Here is a 27184-nt window from a genome sequence, read left to right on the forward strand (position 1 = left end):
TGTCTATTCTGCACAAGGTACAGACAAGTCCTAAGGGATCCATGCCTGGTTCATTTTAATGAACGTGAGCTTGTCCACATTGGCTGTGGACAGGCGGCTGCGCTGGTCTGTGATGACGCCCCCTACCATGCTAAACACACGTTCAGATAATGCACTGGCTGCAGGGCAGGCCAGCACCTCCAAGGCGTAAAGGGCAAACTCAGGCCATGTGCCCAATTTGGAGACCCAGAAGTTGAAGGGGGCAGACCCGTCATTCAGTACGTGTAGGCGTGTGCACACATACTGCTCCACCATGTTGGTGAAATGCTGCCAACGTTCTACAGTATATCAGCTGGTAGTGCTGGTTGTTGTGGCGTGCTGACAAAGCTTTTCCACATTTCGGCCATGCTAACCCTGCCTTCTGAGGTGCTGGTGGTGCCCCAGCTGCGTTGGCGACCTCTTCCTCGTCCTCTGCCTTCGCCTTGTGCTTCCACTGTGCCCCTGCTGTCAGGTGGGAATGCCACCAGCAGCACGTCTACCAGCGTGCGATTGTACTCGCGCATCTTACAATCACGATCCAGTGACGGAATTAAGGACGGTACGTTGTCCTTGTAACAGGGATCCAGCAGCGCGGCCACCCAGTAATCAGCACAAGTTAGAATGTGGGCAACTCGGCGGTCGTTGCGGAGACACTGCAGCATGTAATCGCTCATGTGTGCCAGGCTGCCCAGAGGCAATGAAAAGCTGTCCTCTGTGGGAGGTGTATCGTCTGTGTCCTCTGTATCCCCTCATCCACGCACCAGTGATGGCCATGAGCTGGTCTGGGTGCCACCCTGCTGTGAACATGGTTCCTCCTCCTCCTCCATCTCCTCCTCATCCTCCACCTCGTCATCCTCCAGAACTGTGCCCTGGCTGGACAATTGTGTACCTTGGGTTTGTGGGCGCAGGAACCCACCCTCGGAGCCACTTGGGAATGACTGGCCGGAAACCCTACGAAATGATCCCTCTTCCTCCTCCTCCTCCTGTGCCACATCCTCTTCCATCATCGCCAGGAGCGTTTTTTCAAGGAGGCATAGAAGTGGGATAGTAACGCTGAGAACAGCGTTATCGGCACCGGCCATGTTGGTGGAGTACTTAAACAGCGCAACAAGGAACACAGGTCTCGCATGGAGGCCCAGTCATTGGTGGTGAAGTGGTGCTGTTCCGCCGAGCGACTCACCCGTGAGTGCTGCAGCTGAAACTCCACTATCGCCTGCTGCTGCTCGCCCAGTCTGGCCAGCATGTGCAAGGTGGAGTCCCACCTTGTGGGCACGTCGCATATGAGGCGGTGAGTGGGAAGGCCGAAGTTACGCTGCAGCGCTGACAGGCGAGCAGCAGCAGGGTGAGAACGCCGAAAGCGCGCACAGACGGCCCGCACTTTGTGCAGCAGCTCTGACATATATCGGGGTAATTTTTAAGGAATCTCTGCACCACCAAATTCAGCACATGCGCCAGGCAAGGGATGTGCGTCAAACCGGCTAGTCCCAGAGCTGCTACGAGATTTCACCCATCATCGCACACCAACAGGCCGGGCTTGAGGCTGACTGGCACAAACCACTCATCGGTCTGTTGTTCAAGGCCCGTCCACAGTTCCTGCGTGGTGTGGAGTTTGTCCCCCAAACAGATAAGTTTTAAAACTGCCTGCTGTCGTTTACCCCTGGCTGTGCTGAAGTTGGTGGTGAAGGTGTTACGCTGACCAGATGAGGAGCTGGTAGAGGATGAGGGAGCAAAGTAGGAGGTGGAAGCAACAGGAGGCAAACTGAAGCGCCCTGCAATCCTCGGTGAAGGAAGGACATGCGCAAAACTGCTATCCGCCTCAGGCCCAGCCGCCACTGCATTTACCCAGTGTGCTGTTATGGAGATATAACGTCCCTGACCGTGCTTACTGGTCCACGTATCCGTAGTCAGGTGCACCTTGCCACAGATGGCGTTGCGCAGTGCACACCTGATTTTGTCCCCTACTTGGTTGTGCAGGGAAGGGATGGCTCGCCTTGAAAAGTAGTGGCGGCTGGGCACAACATACTGTGGGACAGCCACCGCCATAATACCTTTAAAACTATCCGTCTCCACCAGACGGAATGACAGCATTTCAAAGGCCAGTAATTTAGAAATGCTGGCATTCAGGGCTAGGGATCGCGGGTGGGTAGGGGGGTACTTCCTCTTCCTCTCCAGAGTTTGGGAGATGGAGAGCTGAACGCTTCCTTGGGACATTGTGGAGATGCTTGGTGACCCAGGTGTTGGTGTTGCTGGCAGATCCTCTGTTTGCGGGGTGCCAGGTGGCACTGTCACTCCAGAGGTGGATGAAGAGGCTGAGACTGCAGCAGAAGAGGACGCAGGAGGAGCCAGAGACCTTTCTTGGTTTTTGAGGTGTCTACTCCACTGCAGCTCGTGCTTGGCACTTAAATGCCTGGTCATGCAGGTTGTGCTCAGGTTGAGAACGTTTATGCCTCGCTTCAGGCTCTGATTGCACAGCGTGCAAACAACTCGTGTCTTGTCGTCAGCACATTATCTGAAGAACTGCCACGCCAGGGAACTCCTTGGAGCTGGCTTTGGTGTGCTCGGTCACTTGTTGCGGTGGGCAGTAGCAGGCGTACTGTCTAGAGGACGGCCGCTCTGCTTTTGCACCCTGCTCCCTCTTCTGCTGTGCTGGTGGCTCTGTGCGACCACCGCCTCTTCCTCCGAACTACATAGGTCACTCGCATGACCTTGATTACATGTGGGGTCGAGGACCTCATCGTCCTCCACATCATCTTCCACCCAGTCTTCACCCCTGCCTTCCTTGTCGCTCTGCACACTTTCGAAAGTCCCAGCAGTTGGCACCTGTGTTTCGTCATCATCCGAGACGTGCTGCGATGGTCCTCCCATGTACTCATCTTGAAAGATAAGTGGTTGGGCATTGGCTCTTCCACTTCTGGGGCAGGGCTAAGTGGATGGCTCTGGGAAACCCTGCTAACAGAGTCATCAAAAAGCAGAAGAGACTGCTGCATGACTTGGGGCTCAGACTGCTTGGCTGATTTGCAAGGGGGTGAGGTGAAAGACTGATGGACATCGGCTGCAGGTGCCAACTGTGGTCTTTCAGCAGGAGACTGGGTGGGAGGCAATTTGAAGGAACTGGATCCACTGTCAGCAACCCAATCTACTATCGCCTGTACTTGTTCAGGCCTCACCATTCGTAGAGTCGCATTAGGCACGTCCAAATACCGCTGCAGGTTCTGTCGCCTACTCGCACCTGAGGAAGGGGTTTCACTTGTGCGTGTAGCTGGCACAGATCGACCACGTCCTCTCCCTGCAACAGGAGCTCCACCAGCAGCACCGCGACCTGGGCCACGTCCCTTATTTGACGCTCTCCTCATATTTCTCGAATTCAGGATCTTGCCCTAAATAAGTGTTTAATTAATAGTAGAATAGAACGACAGTATGTAAAGGGTGTATCTCACACGGCCTGAACCACTGTAGGCCTGAATTAAATATTGGTGCACCAAATGGCGGTATTTCAAATCTCTGAATCTAACCCAAATGCATTAAGGGTGTATCTCACAATGACATATGCAGCAAAGGCTGCCAAATAAACTTTTTTTGCCTAACCGGGTGTTTGTTTAATAACTCAATATGGCAGCAGTATATAACCCAGGAATTTCAAACGTGCTTATACTGCAAGGCCTGAAATATTGTGTATTTTGCCCCAAAAAGGGTGTTTTATTAATGAAAGAATATAAGCCCTGTATATACAGGGTGTATCTCACATGGCCTGACCCACTGTAGGCCTGAATTAATGATTTCTTTGCCCAAAATGGCTGTATTTCAAATGCCTGAATCAAACACCTGTATGTAAAGGGTGTATCTCACACGGCCTGAACCAGTGTAGGCCTGAATTAAAGATTTCTTTGCCCAAAATGGCTGTATTTAAAATGCCTGAATCAAACCCCTGTATGTAAAGGGTGTATCTCACACGGCCTGAACCAGTGTAGGCCTGAATTAAAGATTTCTTTGCCCAAAATGGCTGTATTTCAAATGCCTGAATCAAACCCCTGTATGTAAAGGGTGTATCTCACATGGCCTGAACCAGTGTAGGCCTGAATTAATGATTTCTTTGCCCAAAATGGCTGTATTTCAAATGCCTGAATCAAACCCCTGTATGTAAAGGGTGTATCTCACACGGCCTGAACCAGTGTAGGCCTGAATTAAAGATTTCTTTGCCCAAAATGGCTGTATTTCAAATGCCTGAATCAAACCCCTATATGTAAAGGGTGTATCTCACACGGCCTGAACCACTGTAGGCCTGAATTAAATATTGGTGCACCAAATGGCGGTATTTCAAATCTCTGAATCTAACCCAAATGTATTAAGGGTGTATCTCACAATGACATATGCAGCAAAGGCTGCCAAATAAACTTTTTTTGCCCAACCGGGTGTTTGTTTAATAACTCAATATGGCAGCAGTATATAACCCAGGAATTTCAAACGTGCTTATGCTGCAAGGACTGAAATATTGTGTATTTTGCCCCAAAAAGGGTGTTTTATTAATGAAAGAATATAAGCCCTGTATATACAGGGTATATATCACATGGCCTAACACACAGTAGGCCTGAATTAAAGATTGGTGCACCAAATGGCAGTATTTCAAATATCTGAATCTAACCCAAATGTAACATTGTGTATCTCACAATGACATCTGCATCAAAGGCAGCCAACTAATTTTTTTTCCCCCAAACGATATATGAAAGCTGTATATATTAAACTTGAATTTAACACTTGCAGATCAGGAAAATAATGTTTTTTGGCAAAAAGGTGTTTTTAAAACCCCAGAAAATGATGGGTGTATTTCTAGCTTAAATTGCACACTGACTAATCCGGATGTTGTATATTGCCCAAAAAAGCGTTTTTTTGGTAACAGAATATGAAAGCTGTATATATTAAACTTGAATTTAACACTTGCAGATCAGGAAAATACTGTTTTTTGGCAAAAGAAAAGTGTGTTTTTAAACCCCAGAAAATGATGGCTGTTTTTCTAGCTTAAAGAGGACCTTTCACTAGTGTACAAACTAAAAACTAACTATATCAGTGGGCAGAGCGGCGCCCAGGGGTCCCCCTGCACTTACTAGTATGTCTGGGCGCCGCTCCGTTCGCCCGGTATAGGCTCCGGTGTCTGCAGCTCCCTCTGTTGTACTGGGCGGAGTTTTTGTATTAGAGTTGTCCCTTGCTGCAGCGCTGGCCAATCGTAGCGCACAGCTAATAGCCTGGGACTCCCAGGCTATGAGCTGTGCGCTGCGATTGGCCAGCGCTGCAGCAAGGGACACGCCTTATACAAAAAATCAGTCCAGTACAACAGAGGGAGCGCAGACACCGGAGCCTATACCGGGCGAACGGAGCGGCGCCCAGACATACTAGTAAGTGCAGGGGGACCTCTTTAAATTGCACACTGACTAATCCAGATGTTGTATATTGCCAAAAAAATTTGCATTTTCAATGTCCCAAAAGCTCAGATGCAGTGCTGGTGCACTGAGCTTGCATAAAATGGCCACCGCTGCCGCCCACCTAACTGACTTATTAAAGTTGGTTTTTTTCGGTCACTGGGCTCAGGGCAGGATAAATAAATTGTGCCCTGCACCCACAAAACACAATGGGCCAGATTTATCATTACTCTGACAGCTCACTCCACTTTCATATATGGCTAAAGTCAGTTTTAGCCAAGTCAGATTTATGATCGGCCCTTTAAGACTGTAATAAATGTGGTTTGACGGTAGCAGTTTATCCGTCAGTAAGCAGCTTTACAAAAGTCGCACATCTTTACGAAAAAGTCGCACGTTTTACGAAAAAGTCGCATGTTCTATTAAAAAGTCTCATAAGATAAGCATGGTCCTCACTGGAGTGAAATTGCGCATTTTTTTGCGACTTTTTAAATAGTCCCAATAGTAAATTTGTCTAGAGATTCATTTACATAAGTAAACATGCCCACTTTCAGAAAACTGGCGAGCATAGTGCAGAGCAGTAAAAAGTCGCAAATTTGTGCGCAGTTGTAGCGTTTGCGCATTTTTTTGCGACTTTTTCACTCCATTATTCTGACTTGAGCTAATGATAAATCTGGCCCAATGTATGTAGATCGCTGAGTTAGATTCTGATATTGAGCAAAGAGTCTCTCCTATTCTCTCCCTGAAATCACCAGCAGCATCCTCTCCCTACACTAAGCACAGCAGAGTGACGTGCAGCGCTACGTGACTCCAGCTTATATAGAGGCTGAGTCACATGCTACACTGGTTAGTAGGCATGGCTGTGATGGCTTCTAAGGTCAGACAGTTAACCGCTTGTTGATTGGCTGCTCTGCAGGCTTTCAAAAAGCGCCAAAAAAGCGCCGAACACCGAACTTTTACTGAAATGTTCGGGTCCGGGGTCCAAAAATCCTAAAGTTCGGTACGAACCCGAACTTTACAGTTCGGGTTCGCTCAACCCTACATATAAGGGCTTATTTTTTGCCGGACAAGTTGTAATTTTAATGCCACCACTTAATTTACCATGTCTTGTATTGTACAACGGGGAAAAGAAATTGAAAAAAAAATAAATAACACACACAATGTCAACAAGCTTATTTGGATTTTTATATTACAAAGTTCACTGTGCACTAAAAATGACATGACGTTCTTACTCTGGGGGTCAATACGATAAAAGTAATACCAGATTTGTATAGTTTTTATTTTGTTTAACTACTTGAAAAAAATAAAAACCTTTTTAATCAGCCACTTGCATTACAGAGCTATAAGAGGACTTGTTTTTTGCAGGGCCAACTGGGGTACATACGACTTTCACTGTTATTCAATTTTTGTGGGGGGACGAGGTGACTAAAAAATGTTTTTTTTTTTCAACTATGGCTTTCACCATTCCATCGCATCCGGAATAACGGATCCGGTATCTAAATTTTTTCAAAGATCAAAAGCGAAACTAGCTCCTCCTATATCCCTGCGCATGCGCAGATCGGAAAACCGGATCTGGCAATGCGGCAATTTCCAGAACACTTGGTACCGGATCTGGCATTAATACATCTCTATGGAAATGAATGCCGGATACGGCAAGCGCGGTGTTGTTCAGGGATTTTGGCCGGAAAAAATACTGCAGCAGAGCCTGCAAAGTGCAGGAGGGTGCATCGTGCATGAGCGGCCACCCTCCATTTATTTCTATGGGACTGCTGAAAACAGCCGAGCCAGCCATTTCTATAAACCCTATATTAGCGATCGCCCTTTAGTGGTGCGCTTCCCATCCATTCCAATTGGACTTCCAAAAATAGCCGAGGGCACCGTTTGGCTATTTTCACCACTCCCATAGAAATGGACACGCCTGCGCAGTGCACCCTCGGTTACTTTGCGGGCTCTGTTCTAAGGATAGGTGGGACCTGAGACGTTGGGGGTATATCCTACCTATATGCCCCCAGTGTCCAAGATGGGACAACCCTTTTAAGTTCCCAATCCCTTTATGCTCCTCCTAAACAGTTTTCAAGTGTACAAGCAGTGATAGCTCCTCATGCTGTGCAATGTAAATACATTGTGGTGATGGGGGGGCAGCAGTGTACGTATTCGTAGAGTTCTGGTTTGTGAGGTAACTAAGACTACCACGCGGGCCGCACACAGTTAGACGCCGCACTCTGATTGGCGGAGAAGACTGAGGGCGGGAAGTCTCTGCAGCGCACGGAGGCAGAGAGTAGAGGAGTCTCTAGAGGCGGGGCGGAGCACACTACTGACAGGGGGAGTCGCCCGTGTCTCCGCTGCTGGAGCTGAGGAAACGAGCCAGGGAAAGAAAGCTCCGCCGCTGAAGTTCGGACATTGTCCCATGGACACCGCCGGTAACGGGAGCCAATCCGAGTGAGTAGCAGGACGTGTCCGTTGTACTTTCTCGAGTTGTTGCTCAAGTCTCCCAGCAACCACCCCCTGAGTGGACTCCCAGTGCAGTGTGACCGCGTCTCAGGCTGGGGCAGGGGACCCGTCCATACTCTGTTGCCTGTGGTATTCCGCATTCCATAGCATTGTGGTGGATGGAAAGAGGACTGCGGTACCCAGTGTTACTTCCCATACTGCAGCTTGAGTTACTGTGCATGGCATCCTGCATATCGTGATATGTCGTGTAGTATTTTATATGCTGTGCTATTTCGTAGTGTTTTTTTATGTTGTGACATCTTGTACAATATCTCATGTATAGTGGTATCTTATACAATGTCTTCCACCTCCACTGAACTATGTTACCAGAGTGCCAGCCTGGGGAGATGCCACCCACTATCATGGCATGGCGGCGCCTAAGGGTATGGTGACATTGCATATAATATGTTTGATCCATCCAAACTGTCACATCCCAGTCAGATACGTGTTGGGTTGCGGCACCATTGAAGTACATTCTATGAAATGTCGCCATGTAGCTTTTTGTATCGTTCCACATATTTCACTGTAATGTGACCCTGCTTCAACATACACCCTGCTGCCGAACCCAAAATAAAGGGGGCACCACCTTGGTGGTGGGATCATTGACCAAGCACCTCTAGCAGTTTATACTTTGTCCATCGCATAAAGGTTTCCAGGTGTCTTTTTTGGGGGGTTTTCTGGTAGTTTATATTGTATGACATGGGCATGCGACATATTGCAATAGTTTATATATCATTTTATATAGAATCTCTCTCTCTCTCATATATATATATATATATATATATATATATATATATATATATATATATACAGATGCTATATGATATATTGTTTATATAGATGTCATGATATTTTACACCGTGATATTCCTTTTGATGATAAAATAGCCTTTTATATCATCCCTACCAGTAAGTGCTCACTCGCACACTTTTTGATATGCTGACAGGATCTGAACGGCTGGCGGTTACGCTGGATGCTGAGGCTCTTCCATCTGCTGGAGTAGATGTCCCTGAGATGGAACCAAAGTCTCACCGTAGATGCTCCAACTGTGGCTACTTCCAGGCTTGTTTCACATCTCCGTTAGGGCTCATGCACATGACCGTCGGGTGTTTTGCGGTCCCCAAATAGCTGATCCGGAAAACACGGATACGGCCAGCCCCTAGTAGAACAGTCTTGTTCTTGTCTATAAGGCCCCATTGAATTTACTCATACAGGCCTAAAAAAAACAAACATTAACTGATATGGAGGAAAATACGTTTGTGTGCATGAGCCCTTTAGCAGATGTGGAGCTGCATTAAACGCGGATGTGATACAGGCCTAAACAATCATTTTCATGTCTTTGTATGGCCTCATGCTCACGGCCGTTTGTGCGGCCGTTCCATGCATTGCGGTCCCCAATGCACAAGCAACATTCGTGCAGCGGGCCGGACCCATTCAACTTGAATGGGTCCGTGGTCTGTCCGCACCGCAAAAAAATATGACATGTCATATTTATTTGCGGTGTGGAACAATGGAAAGAAACACCACAGAAGCACTCCGTAGTGCTTCCGGTGTTCCGTTCCGTGACTCCGTTCCACATCTCCGGAATTGCAGACCCATCCGTGATCCGGGCCACAGTACGACCACGCCACCCAACGGCCATGTGCATGAGGCCTAAACCAAACAGGACTGAAAAGCTGACGATTGGCAGGACCAGCAGAGTGGATGAAATTTTAGCAAATCTCGTCCACAAGCTGCAGAAAAAATGTGTTTTAAATCCCAGCATGTCAATTATTGCTGTGGATTTCCACCACAGATTTGACACCTGGTGAAACCTGAGGTAAAATTCGCAGTAAATCCCTATGTAACTCAGACTGGGTTCACACGTGACTGATGAGCTGCAGATTTTCATGCGGCATTCGAAATCTGTAGCACGTCTATGTATACTGTGGATTTCATCCTTTCCTACATAAAGAATGACACTGCGTCTAATCTGCAGCTTTTCCGCAATGGGGCAACGGCTGTGTGAATTAGCCCTTAGGGCTCATGCACACGAATGTGTATTTTGTCTGCATCTGATCTGCATTCTTTTGCACAAGGCTCGGACAGTTTTGTAGCGGGGGAAAATTTCCGTTCTGCAAAATGCTGAACACACAACCGGTATCTGTGTTTTGCAGATCCGCAATTTGCGGACTGCAAAAACGGCAACGGTCGTGTGCATGAGCCCTTACGCAGATTTTGCCGTGGATTTGTTGCCTATTTTACAGCACATTAAGGTGCATCCAACAGGCTGTTCCGGCAGAGAGCTGATTGCCAGATTCTGCAGTTCACCCCTATGATGGGGTCCGGCGTTGATCCGGCTGCTTTGCAGTATAAATGCTGAGTTTCTGGATATAAATTGACAGCCGGCATTTTCGCCAGATCAGACATGATGATGTGAACGCAGCCTTATTCCCTGTGTGGATGGACCCTAAGGGCTGTTTCACACGAGCGGATGCCGTGCGTGACATCCGCTCCGTGAATGACAGCCAAGACCCGATGCAGACTGCAGAAGCACGGAGCATTAACATGACTGATAATGCTCCGTGCCTCTCTGTGATCTCTTTACTACGAAATCACAGTGAGATAAAGTTGTCACTGTGATTTCGTAGTAAAGAGATCACAGAGAGGCACGGAGCATTATCAGTCATGTTAATGCTCCGTGCTTCTGCAGTCTGCATCGGGTCTTGGCTGTCATTCACGGAGCGGATGTCACGCACGGCATCTGCTCGTGTGAAACAGCCCTAAGGCCCCTTGCAGACGAGCGTGTCCGGATTAGGTCCGGTTTAGGTCCGGATGCGTTGCGGCAAACCCGCGCGAGTAGGAACGCAATTGCAGTCAGTTTTGACTGCGATTGCGTTCCAATGTTCATTTTTTATAGCGCGGGTGCAATGTGTTTTTCACGCGCGTGATAAAAAACTGACTGTGGTACCCGGACCCGAACTTCTTCACAGAAGTTCAGGTTTGGGTTAGTTGTAGTGTAGATTGTATTATTTTCCCTTATAACATGGTTATAAGGGAAAATAATAGCATTCTGAATACAGAATGCATAGTACAATAGGGCTGGAGGGGTTAAAAAAAAAAAAAAAATGTAACTCACCTTAATCCACTTGTTCGCGCAGCCGGCATCTCTTCTGTCTTGTTCTGTGAGGAATAGGACCTTTGATGACGTCACTACGCTCATCACATGGTCCGTCACATGATCCATCACTATGGTGATGGATCATGTGACGGACCATGTGATGAACGTAGTGACGTCATCAAAGGTCTTATTCTTCACAAAAGAAGACAGAAGAGATGCCGGCTGCGCGAACAAGTAGATTAAGGTGAGTTAAATTATTATTTATTTATTTTTAACCCCTCCAGCGCTATTGTACTATGCATTTTGTATTCAGAATGCTATTATTTTCCCTTATAACCATGTTATAAGGGAAAATAATAATGATAGGGTCCCCATCCCGATCGTCACCTAGCAACCGTGCGTGAAACTCGCACCGCATCCGCACTTGCTTGCGGATGCTTGCGATTTTCACGCAACCCCATTCATTTCTATGGGGCCTGCGTTAACTGAAAAACGCACAAAGAGGAGAATGCTGCAATTTTCACGCAACGCACAAGTGATGCGTGAAAATCACCGCTCATGTGCACAGCCCCTTAGAAATGAATGGGTCCGGATTAAGTGCGGGTGCAATGCGTTCAACTCACGCATCACATCCGCGCGGAATACTCGCCTGTGTGAAAGGGGCCTAAGGCCATGGTCACCCAGCAGATTTTGGTGAACTCTCCCCAGAAAATTCTGTATGTAATCCGCTCTCACTCCACCTCCCATTAGTTTCAGTAGGAAATTCATGCTGCAGTTCATGAGCAGCGTTTTTTTCACTTGTTGGTTGACAATGATTGGGGGGGGAAAAAGCAAAATTTCTTTCTTGGTGCAGATTCTGGATGGAAATTCCCATTAAAATATATCGGGGGCCTAAAAACCACATCAAAATTTGCCTCAAAATCCATTTCAAACTGAAAACGCCATAGAAACAATGTGGAAAACACGTGGAATTTTGGTGCGGATTCTGCCCTTTAATTTCCATTGTGTTATTACATGTGAACGTACAGCAAGAGCAGAAGTCGCCGTGACCCCTGTACAATCCATTTTACGCCTGGGAAAAAGTCTTATGCCTAATTCTATGTTTATCAAATACTAATTATTTCATCAAAATACCAAGCCAAACTCGGATTTGTGCCTCATTGACAAAGTCGAGTTCAGCTTCATATTTTGATACAGTAATTTTATGTGAATAAACAAAGTGATACATTATAGAAGTGAGGCGAAGTACGGTAAGTCTCACGATATTTGCTGAAACCACAGAAAGACCTCCGCGGAAGCCATACATTTTACAGTAGGATGGAGCCCATATTCTTAAGGTAAAAGACCCTGGTTCGGATTGCTGTATTTGCTCAGCCCCAATTGTTACTATGGAGAAAAGGGGTGAAATTTTTTTATTTTTAAAAACTTTTTTTTCTTCTTCCCTTTTCTTAAGTTCTCTTATAGGACTTGAATATGTGATCTTCAGATGAATGAATTGCTATTACAGTGTATGGGATTCCCTGTGTTCATATGCAGCCCTGACACCTGTAGGCCTATATAGGAACTACAGCTGGAACAGCCTAGGTTCCTTCAGAGAGACCCAGGCAATTACAGAACATGAATGGCTTCCCTGATCTTTGCTGGGAAAACTGACTTAGATGCCAAGGCATCTGAGGGGTTAAATGTCGATTGCAGACATCAGCTCCGGGTGTATGCTGTTTAACACATTTTTAAGCCCCAGACTTCCACCGTACATGTACAACAGCGGTCCTCAGGGGCTACATTGACAGAAAAAAAAAAAGCTATGGCCAGAAACCGAGGTCGCAATAACGCCTGTATGAACGTCAGACGCCTGTTCAGGCCATTTTACTCCCTAAAAAAAGACTTGTGCGTATTTTTTTTACTCATGGTCTTTTTCTAGTCCTTAGCGCTGAATTAGCAGCCTGCAAGGTCTGGCAAACAGGAAGCCCCGCCCTTCTCCTAGGAAGCTCCACCCCTCATCAGGAGCAGCTCCAGACTAAACTGCACATTGTGGCTACAGGACCTGTGAAGATGTAATGTGATCAGTTAAGAGAACTCATGAGGCTCCGTGTACGACTGTGCTGAATATGAAAGTAGTGGAGCATGTGGACGATATAAAGCAGAGCTATGTAAGTGTAATGAACATATTGTAGAGTTTTCTATATGTAATGCAGATTTAGCAGGGCTGTGTGTGCAGTGGAAATGTAGCAGGGCTGTGTGTGCAGTGGACATGTAGCATGGCTGTGTGTGCAGTGGACATGTAGCATGGCTGTGTCACGACCGCTACCCCAGCGGCAGTTGTGTCGCACCAGACGGAGGGGAAGGGGGACCCTTATCTACGGATGGGAATAGTATGGCCACCCCTGACTAACCCTAAGCTGGCACCTGTCTGCCCTGATACCCTAGACGGGGTGTGAACCCGTGCGGCGAGCAGGATGCCTAAAACCCTCAGTCACCCTAACAAGCCTAGAGTGGGGAAAGGCCGATGGGAGCACTAGTCACCATCACTCATGTCTAGGAGAACAGCAGGGGAAGACAGCAACAAACAAACTATATCAGAGATAGACTTATCCAGTCACGAGCAGAGAAGGCGATCCCAATCACGACAGTCCACGCCGGACAAGAGCTCCACAGCAACACCATCAAACGATCTCCTTCAAAGGTCAGAATAGAACTGGAAGTAAAGACTATATCTGGCAATGACTGCAAGTGAAAGTGAAACTAATATAGTAGCTGGGAGTGGCAGACAGGACTCACCTGAGAAGGATGCCTACAAACTCCCAGTCAGGACAAAAAGGTTCACAAGGCAAAACCCAGATGACATACCCTGAACCACGGAGCAAACTCACAAGCTATCGCGAGTAGCAAGTCGCTGCGACCTTCTCCTCCCAGACCTGTCTGGATCAGTCACAGTCGTGACAGTACCCCCCTTTCTACGAGGGGCCCCTGGACCCTCAAGACCAGGCCTCTCCGGATGGGAGCTATGAAAAGCCCGAATGAGTCTGTCCGCTTTTATCTCTGATGCTGGAACCCACATTCTCTCTTCGGAACCATAACCTTTCCAGTGCACCAGGTACTGAAGAGAGCGGCGAACATATCGTGAATCAACAATCTTTTCTACCTGAAACTCAAGACTGCCATCAACAACCACCGGTGGAGGCGGTAGTGGCAATGGTTCAGGAGGTTCTACATATCTCTTAAGCAGAGATCTGTGGAAGACATTATGGATCCTTAGAGTCTGAGGTAGCTCCAGACGAAAAGCCACCGGGTTAATGATTTTAATTACCCTATAAGGACCAATAAATCTCGGACCTAATTTCCACGAGGGAACCTTCAACTTGATATTTCTGGTAGACAACCACACCAAGTCATTCACCCCAAGGTCCGGACCTTTAGAGCGCTTCCTATCAGCCGCACGTTTGTATCTACCACCAATTCTCTTCAAACTTTCTTGCACACTCTGCCACACTGAAGAAAGTGAAGACGCAAATCGTTCCTCCTCGGGAATCCCAGACGGCCCCCCCTCACTAAACGTACAAAACTGAGGATGGAAACCATACGCACCAAAAAATGGTGACTTATCGGTGGATTCTTGACGACGATTATTAACCACTTGCCGCAACTGTAACGCCAAAAGGCGTCATCGCGGCGGCTCCCCCAGGCTACGCTAACGCCGATTGGCGTCATCTCGCGTGAGCCGAGATTTCCTGTGAACGCGCGCACACAGGCGCGCGCGCTCACAGGAACGGAAGGTAAGAGAGTGGATCTCCAGCCTGCCAGCGGCGATCGTTCGCTGGCAGGCTGGAGATGTGTTTTTTTTAACCCCTAACAGGTATATTAGACGCTGTTTTGATAACAGCGTCTAATATACCTGCTACCTGGTCCTCTGGTGGTCCCCTTTGTTTGGATCGACCACCAGAGGACACAGGTAGCTCAGTAATATGTTGCACCAAGCACCGCACTACACCCCCCCCCTGTCACTTATTAACCCCTTATTCACCCTTGATCACCCCTGATCACCCCATATAGACTCCCTGATCACCCCCCTGTCATTGATCACCCCCCTGTAAAGCTCCATTCAGATTTCCGTATGATTTTTACGGATCCACTGATAGATGGATCGGATCCGCAAAACGCATACGGACGTCTGAATGGAGCCTTATAGGGGAGTGATCAATGACTGTGGTTATCACCCCATATAGACTCCCTGATCACCCCCCTGTCATTGATCACCCCCCTGTAAGGCTCCATTCAGACGTCTGCATGATTTTTACGGATCCACTGATAGATAGATCGGATCCGCAAAACACATACAGGCGTCTCCCTGGAGCCTTCCAGGGGGGGTGATCACCCTATATAGATTCCCTGATCACCCCCTTGTCATTGATCACCCCACCTGTCATTGATCACCCCCCCTGTCAGGCTGCATTCAGATGTCCGTATGATTTTACGGATCCACGGATACATGGATCGGATCCGCAAAACACATACGGACATCTGAATGGAGCCTTATAGGGGGGGTGATCACCCCATATAGACTCCCTGATCACCCCCCTGTCATTGATCACCCCCCTGTCATTGATCACCCCCCCTGTCCTTACATTTTCACCCCTCTGTCCATTCAGACATTTTTTTGGCCCAAGTTAGCGGAAATTATTATTTTTTTCTTACAAAGTCTCATATTCCACTAACTTGTGTCAAAAAATAAAATCTCACATGAACTCACCATACCCCTCACGGAATCCAAATGCATAAAATTTTTTAGACATTTATATTCCAGACTTCTTCTCACGCTTTAGGGCCCCTAGAATGCCAGGGCAGTATAAATACCCCACATGTGACCCCATTTCGGAAAGAAGACACCCCCAGGTATTCCGTGAGGGGCATATTGAGTCCATGAAAGATTGAAATTTTTGTCCCAAGTTAGCGGAAAGGGAGACTTTGTGAGAAAAAAATAAATAAAATCAATTTCCGCTAACTTGTGCCAAAAAAAAAAAATTTCTATGAACTTGCCATGCCCCTCATTGAATACCTTGGGGTGTCTTCTTTCCAAAATGGGGTCACATGTGGGGTATTTATACTGCCCTGGCATTTTAGGGGCCCTAAAGCGTGAGAAGAAGTCTGGCATCCAAATGTCTAAAAATGCCCTCCTAAAAGGAATGTGGGCCCCTTTGCGCATCTAGGCTGCAAAAAAGTGTCACACATCTGGTATCTCCGTATTCAGGAGAAGTTGGGGAATGTGTTTTGGGGTGTCATTTTACACCCATGCTGGGTGAGATAAATATCTTGGTCAAATGCCAACTTTGTATAAAAAAATGGTAAAAGTTGTCTTTAGCCGAGATATTTCTCTCACCCAGCATGAGTATATGTAAAAAGACACCCCAAAACACATTGCCCAACTTCTCCTGAATACGGCGATACCACATGTGTGACACTTTTTTGCAGCCTAGGTGGGCAAAGGGGCCCACATTCTAAAGGGCACCTTTAGGATTTCACAGGTCACATTAGGGCCCCTGGAAAATGCCAGGGCAGTATAACTACCCCACAAGTGACCCCATTTTGTAAAGAAGACACCCCAAGGTATTCTGTGAGGGGCATGGCGAGTTCCTAGAATTTTATATTTTTTGTCACAAGTTAGCGGAAAATGATGATTTTTTTTTTTTTCCCCCCCCTTACAAAGTCTCATATTCCACTAACTTGTGACAAAAAATAAAAACTTCCATGAACTCACTATGCCCATCACGAAATACCTGGGGGTGTCTTCTTTCCAAAATGGGGTCACTTGTGGGGTAGTTATACTGCCCTGGCATTCTAGGGGCCCAAATGTGTGGTAAGAAGTTTAAAATCAAAATGTGTAAAAAATGACCAGTGAAATCTGAAAGGTGCTCTTTGGAATATGGGCCCCTTTGCCCACCTAGGCTGCAAAAAAGTGTCACACATGTGGTATCTCTGTACTCAGGAGAAGTTGGGGAATGTGTTTTGGGGTGTCATTTTACATAGACCCATGCTGGGTGAGAGAAATATCTTGGCAAAAGACAACTTTTCCCATTTTTTTATACAAAGTTGGCATTTGACCAAGATATTTCTCTCACCCAGCATGGGTATATGTAAAATGACACCCCAAAACACATTCCCCAACTTCTCCTGAATACGGAGATACCACATGTGTAGCACTTTTTTGCAGCCTAGGTGGGCAAAGGGGCCCACATTCCAAAGAGCACCTTTCGGATTTCACCGGTCATTTTTTACACATTTTGATTTCAAACTACTTACCACACATTAGGGCCCCTAGAATGCCAGGGCAGTATAACTACCCCACAAGTGACCCCATTTTGGTAAGAAGACACCCCAAGGTATTCGCTGATGGGCATAGTGAGTTCATAGAAGTTTTTATTTTTTGTCACAAGTTAGTGGAATATGAGACTTTGTAAGAAAAAAATAAAATAAAATAAAAAATCATCATTTTCCACTAACTTGTGACAAAAAATAACAAGTTCTATGAACTCACTATGCCCATCAGCAAATACCTTAGGGTGTCTACTTCCCGAAATGGGGTTTTGTGGGGTGTTTGTACTGTCTGGGCATTGCAGAACCTCAGGAAACATGACAGGTGCTCAGAAAGTCAGAGCTGCTTCAAAAAGCGGAAATTCACATTTTTGTACCATAGTTTGTAAACGCTATAACTTTTACCCAAACCATTTTTTTTTTATCAAAGACATGTAGAACAATAAATTTAGAGAAAAATTTATATATGGATCTCGTTTTTTTGCAAAATTTTGCAACTGAAAGTGAAAAATGACATTTTTTTGCAAAAAAATCGTTAAATTTCGATTAATAACAAAAAAAGTAAAAATGTCAGCAGCAATGAAATACCACCAAATGAAAGCTCTATTAGTGAGAAGAAAAGGAGGTAAAATTCATTTGGGTGGTAAGTTGCATGACCGAGCAATAAACCGCTAAAGTTGTGGAGTGCCGATTTGTAAAAAAGGGCCTGGTCTTTAGGGGGGTATAAACCTGTGGTCCTTAAGTGGTTAATGGCAAACTCGGCTAACGGTAAATAAGATGACCATTCCTCCTGATTTTCGGGAACAAAGCATCTCAAATATGTCTCTAGGTTTTGATTGGTACGTTCAGTCTGATCGTTGGACTGTGGATGGAAAGATGAAGAAAACGACAGATGAACCCCTAAACGAGAACAAAAAGCTTTCCAAAATTTAGAAACGAATTGGGTACCACGATCCGAAACAATATCGGAAGGGACCCCGTGAAGCTTCACGATGTGGTCAATAAAAACCTGAGCCAGTGTGTTAGCATTAGGCAATGCGGCAAGAGCAATAAAGTGCACCATTTTACTGAATCTGTCAACAACTACAAGAATAACAGTCCTCCCCGCTGATACTGGTAGATCCGTAATGAAATCCATTGACAGGTGCGTCCAAGGCCTGTTGGGGATGGCCAGAGGTAAAAGACGCCCTGCCGGACGAGTATGATCTACCTTAGAACGAGCACAGGTAGCACATGCAGACACAAAATTCAACACCTCCTGGCGCCATTTAGGCCACCGGAACCGACGAGACACTAACTCAGAGGTTGCCCTACTACCTGGGTGTCCTGCCAGTGTGGAGTTATGGTGTTCTTTTAGTATCTCCAGTCGTAAATTTTCTGGCACAAACAGTTTACCCGAGGGGCAGGAGGCCGGGGCGTCCCCCTGAGCTTCCAACACCCTCCCCTCCAAACCTGAGTGTAATGCAGAGACCACCACCCCCTTTTGCAAAATGGGCTCTGGTACCTCAACATCACCCCCTCCAGGAAAACTTCGAGACAATGCATCCGCCTTAGTATTTTTTGCCCCCGGGCGATAGGTTATTACAAAATTAAACCTAGTAAAAAATAACGACCACCGAGCCTGTCTAGGGGTGAGACGTTTAGCAGACTCCAGATATAATAAGTTTTTGTGATCAGTAATCACCGTGACGGGATGAACCGCACCCTCCAAAAAATGACGCCACTCCTCAAAAGCCAACTTAATAGCCAAAAGTTCCCTGTTGCCAATATCATAGTTCCTTTCTGCAGTAGACAATTTCTTCGAAAAGAAAGCACACGGACGCCATTCACCAGGGGACGGGCCCTGAGATAGTACCGCTCCCACCCCCACCTCTGATGCGTCAACCTCTACAATAAAAGGAAGCGAGACATCTGGCTGTACGAGAATAGGGGCCGAGGTGAATCTCTCCTTCAGAGATGCAAAGGCAGTTTTGGCTGCATGTGACCATTTGGAAAAATCGGATCCCTTTCGGGTCATGTCCGTCAGTGGTTTGACCACCAAGGAATAGTTTTTTATAAACTTTCTATAAAAATTGGCAAACCCCAGGAAGCGTTGCAATGCCTTCAGGTTCTCAGGCAGATCCCAGTCTATAATCGCCCGGACTTTCTCTGGATCCATGCGGAAACCTGAATCTGACAACACATACCCCAGAAATGGCAGTTCTTTTACGGCGAACACACATTTTTCTAACTTAGCAAATAATTTGTTGGCCCTTAATATCTGCAGCACTTGTCTCACATGGATCTTATGTGTATCCAGATCCGGGGAATAGACCAGGATGTCATCAAGATATATCACAACAAATCTCCCGATAAGGTGACTAAAAATATCGTTGACAAAATGTTGGAATACCGCAGGCGCATTAGTAAGACCAAATGGCATGACCAGATTTTCATAATGCCCTTCCGGAGTATTAAAAGCCGTCTTCCACTCATCCCCCTCTTTGATGCGAACCAGGTTATAGGCTCCTCTGAGATCCATTTTGGAGAACCATTTAGCACCAGCAACCTGAATAAAGAGGTCGGGAATGAGAGGAAGAGGATAGGGATCTCGGATAGTTATCCGGTTTAATTCCCGGAAATCCAAGCAAGGACGTAGGCCCCCATCTTTCTTTTTAACGAAAAAGAACCCTGCAGCCACAGGTGAAGAAGAGGGTCTGATGTGTCCCTTAGCCAAACTCTCCGAAATATAATCTTTCATAGCCTTCCTTTCCGGGCCGGAAAGATTGTATAACCGGGTTTTAGGTAGTTTGGCCCCAGGTAGTAGATTAATCGGGCAATCATATGGACGATGAGGTGGTAACCCCTGACAACCCTTCTCAGAGAACACATCCATAAAATCTGACAGAAAGGCAGGTAAAGATGTTACAGAGAGTGTAGAGCACCTACTACTCAAGCAGTTGTCCTTACAATGTTCACTCCACTCCACAATCTCCCCGGCCTGCCAATCCACCACTGGATTGTGAGTCACCAGCCAGGGAAGCCCCAATACCATAGGAGCCGGAAGACCGTCCAGGACATAACACGAGATATGCTCTTTATGGAGGTCCCCTACCTGCAGATGGATATTATGAATGATCTGAGTTAACTCTTTCTGAGTAAAAGGGGAGGAGTCGATGGCAAAAACAGGAATAGTTCTGCGTATCGGTTCTGGAGTAAAACCCAGAGCCTGAGCAAACCGTGAATCCACCAAGTTGACCCCCGCCCCACTGTCCAAAAAGACAGAACAGATCTCAGTCTTATTGCCCGCCTCAACGGTAGCGGACAATAAAAACTGAGACATGCGTATGGAGGAAACGAATACGCCCAGACTGTTATCCTCCGCACAATCTGGGGACTCTAGTTTTCCGGCGGCTCCTTTGTTTGTGGTCTCTTGGGTTCTGAGGGACAAACCTTTACAAAATGACCCCTCCCCCCACAACGAAAACAAACCTCTGACCTACAGCGGAACTTAGAAGGATTCACCCGTCTAGTGGCGCCCCCTATTTGCATTGGTTCGACTGGATCATAACAAACCGATCCCTGCCCTATAGAGGCCTCCGTAAAATTTAATAGTCTCTCCCTGAGTCGTCTGTCGATTCTTATGGACAGAGACATAGCAGCCTCCAGAGACCCAGGGACCTCGTATACCGCCAGCGCGTCTTTTAATTTTTCAGACAACCCCTGGCAGAACTGACTCCTAAGGGCCGAGTCGTTCCATAACGTATCAGTAGCCCACCTACGGAATTCGGAACAATATAGTTCAGCAGACCGGTTCTCTTGCCGAAGTCTACGTAGCTTAGACTCAGCCAGTGAGACCCTGTCCGGGTCATCATATACGAGACCCAGGGCTTCAAAAAACTCCTCCACTGATCGTAAGGCCAGAGAGTCTGATGGTAGGGAGAAAGCCCAAGCCTGCGGATCTCCTTGCAGGAGAGAAATTACAATACCCACCCGTTGTTCCTCACCGCCGGAGGATCTAGGGTGTAACCTGAAGAACAATTTGCAAGCTTCTCTGAAGGTTACAAATTGGTCTCTCCCTCCTGAGAACCTATCAGGTAAAGCCACTTTTGGCTCAGGAGTACCTTGGTTTCCCGTAGCAACGGTGGAACCCAAGGATGGCTGCTGCTGCTGCAGCACTGTTGCTTTTAATCATGCCACTTCAAGGGATAATCCCTGTAATTGTTTCGCCAAAACCGTAACCGGATCCATAGTGGAACAGAAAAATACAAAGCAAAACAGCAAGCAAAAAAAAAAAGAAATGTCACTTTTTTTTTTTTTTTTTTTTTAAAGGCCAGATATACTGTCACGACCGCTACCCCAGCAGCAGTCGTGTCGCACCAGATGGAGGGGAAGGGGGACCCTTATCTACGGATGGGAATAGTATGGCCACCCCTGACTAACCCTAAGCTGGCACCTGTCTGCCCTGATACCCTAGACGGGGTGTGAACCCGTGCGGCGAGCAGGATGCCTAAAACCCTCAGTCACCCTAACAAGCCTAGAGTGGGGAAAGGCCGATGGGAGCACTAGTCACCATCACTCATGTCTAGGAGAACAGCAGGGGAAGACAGCAACAATCAAACTATATCAGAGATAGACTTATCCAGTCACGAGCAGAGAAGGCGATCCCAATCACGACAGTCCACGCCGGACAAGAGCTCTACAGCAACACCATCAAACGATCTCCTTCGAAGGTCAGAATAGAACTGGAAGTAAGGACTATATCTGGCAATGACTGCAAGTGAAAGTGAAACTAATATAGTAGCTGGGAGTGGCAGACAGGACTCACCTGAGAAGGATGCCTACAAACTCCCAGTCAGGACAAAAAGGTTCACAAGGCAAAACCCAGATGACATACCCTGAACCACGGAGCAAACTCACAAGCTATCGCGAGTAGCAAGTCGCTGCGACCTTCTCCTCCCAGACCTGTCTGGATCAGTCACAGTCGTGACAGGCTGTGTGTGCAGTGGACATATAGCATGGCTGTGTGTGCAGTGGACATGTAGCATGGCTGTGTGTGCAGTGGACATGTAGCATGGCTGTGTGTGCAGTGGACATGTAGCATGGCTGTGTGTGCAGTGGACATGTAGCATGGCTGTGTGTGCAGTGGACATGTAGCATGGCTGTGTGTGCAGTGGACATGTAGCATGGCTGTGTGTGCAGTGGACATGTAGCAGGGCTGTGTGTGCAGTGGACATGTAGCAGGGCTGTGTGTGCAGTGGACATGTAGCAGGGCTGTGTGTGCAGTGGACATGTAGCAGGGCTGTGTGTGCAGTGGACATGTAGCAGGGCTGTGTGTGCAGTGGACATGTAGCAGAGCTCTGTATATGCTTGATATGTGTCGAGTTTTGTTATTGGTAAAGAGGCTGCTGATTTGTCAATTTGGGTGGGCTACCGGGCCGATTGCTGTACTCTGAGACCACTGTGGAAGATGCCTGTGCAGTGGTGCAGCCATCTTCACCAATACTGTTAGTGGAGTGGTGGCTTGGTGTGGTAAGCAGCCTCTTGTAAGAGGTGACTGGGTCTGAGGTGAATTCACAGCAGGAATAGGGCAGTAATAGCCAAATAATAACAGAATAGTCTTGGGAGCACCGTTTATGGCTGTGGTATGAAGCACTACATACGGAACTGCGTTTGCCCCTATAATAGGACAACTACTTATGGAAGCACTCTGTATGGCAGCGTTATGTGGGCACTGTGTATGGCAGCGTTATGTGGGCACTGTGTATGGCAGCGTTATGTGGGCACTGTGTATGGCAGCGTTAGGCTGGGTTCACATGGGCGTCACGTTTTGGCTCCGGGTGCAAAGCGGCAAACCCGCGCGAGTAGGTACGCAATTGCAGTCAGTTTTGACTGCGATTGTTTTCCGTTGTTCAGTTTTTATCTGTCGGGTGCAATGCGTTTTTTCGCACGCGCGTGATAAAAACCTGAATGTGGTACCCAGACCCGAACTTCTTCACTGAAGTTCAGGTTTGGGTTCGGTGTTGTGTAGATGTAATTATTTTCCCTTATAACATGGTTATAAGGGAAAATAATAGCATTCTTTTAATACAGAATGCTTAGTACAAGGTCAATTGAGGGTTAAAAAAATAAATAAAAATTAACTCACCTCCTCCAATTGATCGCGTAGCTGCCGGCCTCCTGTTCTTTCTTCAGGACCTGTCAAAGGACCTGTGGTGACGTCACTAAGCTCATCACATGGTCCAATCACATGGTCCATCACCACAGGTCCATTAGCCGGCAGCTCATGATTAAAGAAGTAAGAAGAGATTGGCAACTACGCAATCAAGAGGAGGAGGTGAGTTAATTTTTATTTTTATTTTTTAACCCTCAATTGACCTTCTACTAAGCATTCTGTATTAAAGAATGCTATTATTTTCCCTTATAACCATGTTATAAGGGAAAATAATACAGTGAATAGACTGTCATCTTAGCAACCATGCGTGAAAATCGCACCGCACTTGCTTGCGGATGCTTGCGATTTTTCACGCAGCCCCATTCACTTCTATGGGGCCTGCGTTGCGTGATAAACGCACAATATAGAGCATGCTGCGATTTTCACGCAACGCACAAGTGATGCGTGAAAATCACCGCTCATGTGCACAGCCCCATAGAAGTGAATGGGTCCGGATTCAGTGCGGGTGCAATGCGTTCACCTCACGCATTACACCCGCACGGAAATCTCACCCGTGTGAACCCAGCCTTATGTGGGCACTGTGTATGGCAGCGTTATGTGGGCACTGTGTATCTAGCTCTACGTTTAGTGTTGGATAAATGTAAAATTGTCTACATTTGCTATTTCTGCATGGAATAGATTATAGAGGAGACTGGTAATGCTTCCCCTGCAAAAATAGCAGCCTCATAACGTTATGTAGGCCTATGTAATATATATATCTATCTGCAAAATTCGTATGTCTCCTTGGCTAAAAGTACTCCTCGAAGTTGCTAAGAGGAGTATTTTTACTCTTCTGGAAAAAATGTAGTGCAACCTCTGGCCGGAAAAACAGTCACCTAGCATCTTCTTTTGTACTCCTCCATGGCATAAAATACCCCTCATTCTGCGCGCTTTTTTGAGTGGCAGTGCAGTTTTTACTGTTCCCTTTGACTTTATGGGAACACTGGACACAGATTCTGCATGGAAACCCCGTCAGTAATGGACATGTTACTTTTTTCCGCAGCCTGGTATAAATTAATAGGCATTTTTTCCATGGAAAACAGTGATCTATTGCAAGTATTTTCCATACAGATTTTAGGGGCAGAATACGTGCCAAAATTCACTCTAACAAACTCTTTATGATCTTTAGCCTAGGACTTCATGCACATGTCAGCCTTCCTCACGCCATCTGCATTTTTTGCAGATAGCAAACTGACCATTCATTTCTGTGGGACACTGCACACTAGGGATCGACCGATTATCGGTTTGGGGCCGATATTATCGGCCGATATTGAGGATTTTGAACGTTATCGGTATCGGCATCTATTTTGCCGATATTCCGATAACGTATGGGGAACACAGAACGCGCTGCTCTCAGCGCTCTCTGTGCTGCTGCTGCCGCCAATGACAGGAGAGAACATAAGAGGAGGGGAGGGGCTGTGGCCACTGCGCCACCAATGAAGATAAGCCTTTCATTCATTCGTATACAGGAGGCGGGAGCTGGCTGCAGAATCACATAGCTGGCTCCCGACCTCTATGATGAGCGATAGCTGCGATCCGCCGTAGTTAACTCCTCAGGTGCCGCGGATCGCAGCTACCGCTCATAGAGGTCGGGAGACGGCTATGTGATTCTGCAGCCAGCTCCCGCCTCCTGTATATGAATGATTGAGAGAGTTATCTTCATTGGTGGCGCAGTGCGCCCCCCCAAGCCCCCCAGTATTAATCATTGGTGGCGCAGTGCGCCCCCCACCCCCATCCCAATCCCGGCCAATAGTAAAAACATTGGTGGCGCAGTGCGCCCCCCTCCCCCACCCAGTATTAATCATTGGTGGCAGTGGCCACAGGATCCCCTCTCCCCTGCTCCTCCGATCGGAGCCCCAGCTGTGTAAGCCTGGGGCTCCGATCGGTTACCATGGCAGCCAGGACGCTATTGAAGCCCTGGCTGCCATGTTCAGCTCCCTGCTGCTATGTGTACTATGCACAGAGCAGCAGGGACAGTGTGAGCTCCTATTCACCCTGATAGAGATCTATCAGGGGGAATAGGACAAGGGTTCTAGTCCCTAAGGGGGCTATAAGTTAGTAAAAAAAAAAAATATATTAAGTATAAATAAAAAAGATTTATAAAAAAAATACACATTAACAATAAACAAAAAAATACACATTAACAATAAACATATTAATTTCTCGTTCATTCCATTGGGGGACACAGACCATGGGTATAGCTTAGAGATATTACTAGGAGGGACACTATGCAAAAAAAGAAGCTCCTCCTCCTCGGGCTATACCCCCAGGCACCTCCAGGAGAACTTCAGTCTTTGCTTAGTGTCCGTTCAAGGAGGTTGACATTTATTCTTCTCCTGTTTGTTATTTTTTTCTGGTTTCAGATGGGGACGCAGGTCAGCATTGCGCTTTCCTGGCCCCTGTGGAGGGTCTGCCACGGTCTTCTGAAGGTTCCTGGCTACCTCCCATTCCCCCACAGAAGAAAAGTGGATCCAGGCTCGACATGTTAGCTCTGGCATCCCACCAGCTGCTGGGACACCTGCTGCCTACCCTCCACCAGAGCACTGCTCTCCTTGATTGGAGTCAGACGTCTGAAGAGGTGAATCCCTGCTGGTCTGGACATCGAGGGAGCATGCTGTGCAGATAAGTATTGCCTGCTTCAATCTCCCTCCTTTCCCCCCCCTCCCCCCACCCCTTCATGTCGTCTGTCTGGCGCTCTGTGACCTGAGGTGAGCTAGAGAAGGACCGGCTGGGGGCATTTTTTCCCGTTGGGAGGGGGCCTTTCTGGGGAGGGCTGGTGATTCCACTGATACCTGCCTGCAGCTCAGACTATGGCCGCATCGGCGGCAATCTTGGCACTGAAGGAGTGTATTTTATCTTATGGCCGCTGCGCTCTCTGCAGCTCCCGCCGGCCTGCTCCTCCCGATATTAACCCCCGCTGCGCCGTTTCTGGCGAAGGGGTGTATTTGAAATGCGCGCGCGCGCGCTTATTTCGCGCGCTTATTTCGCGCCGCAATGACGCGTCCAAGGGGGCGGAGCCTCGGCGTCCAGCTCTGTCTCTCCCTACGCCGGAGACTCTGCTGGATTGCGGCCGTGCAGCTCCTCAGTTCTCGGTGACCGGAGACTTCTGCTGTTGCCTGGGTGGTAGGAATTGCAGCAACCTGGTAGGAAATCTTTTTTGGAATACCATCATGCCTAAACCTGGGGCCCCTAAGCCTTCCAAGGCTTCCTCTCAGGCTCCACTGGAGTCATGTAAAATATGCCTTAGGCCTTTTTCTGTCACTGGTTCCTGTGACTCATGCCCTGCTCCCGGACAGGATCAGCCTCCTTCTCTTGCTCAGCCCGGTCCTCCCTCTGCCCCTGCGGATCCAGCGGTACCCGCCTGGGCCTCCGCCATGTCTAATGCGGCAGCTGATCTGGCCTTAGTTGCCAAGGCAGCCATGTCCTTCATGGAGCGCATGGCGGCTACTACTCCAGTGGCATCCACCACTCCATCCCCTCTCAGCGACTCTCACAGAGGGCGTCTGACTTCTAAAAGGCAGCGTGAGCGGCAGCATTCCTCCTCGGATGACTCCGCTTCTCCCCCTCGCCTTGAGGCATGCCCGGTTGACTCTCCCCCTCGCAGGGAGCGCAAATCCGATGGGGAATTGTCCGGATCGGACGAAGTCACGGAGCGGGAACCCCTGCCTA

The 27184-nt window shown here is 47.5% G+C and overlaps 1 protein-coding gene across 2 annotated transcripts in view; it reads left to right on the forward strand.

Annotated features, from left to right (window-relative positions):
* Window positions 1-7746: 7746 nt before the first annotated feature.
* Window positions 7747-27184, forward strand: part of GJC1 (gap junction protein gamma 1) — a 90267-nt gene continuing 70829 nt past the window's right edge. Inside the window, exon 1 of one of the 2 annotated variants that reach the window (XR_005779842.1) lies at window positions 7747-7865. The gene's annotated coding sequence lies outside the window, so the exon portion shown is untranslated. The remainder of the gene's footprint in view (window positions 7866-27184) is intronic. The other variant, XM_040437332.1, reaches the window with a different exon arrangement.

The sequence above is a fragment of the Bufo bufo genome, chromosome 6, assembly GCF_905171765.1.
Source record: "Bufo bufo chromosome 6, aBufBuf1.1, whole genome shotgun sequence".
In the NCBI taxonomy this organism is placed as follows: domain Eukaryota; kingdom Metazoa; phylum Chordata; class Amphibia; order Anura; family Bufonidae; genus Bufo; species Bufo bufo.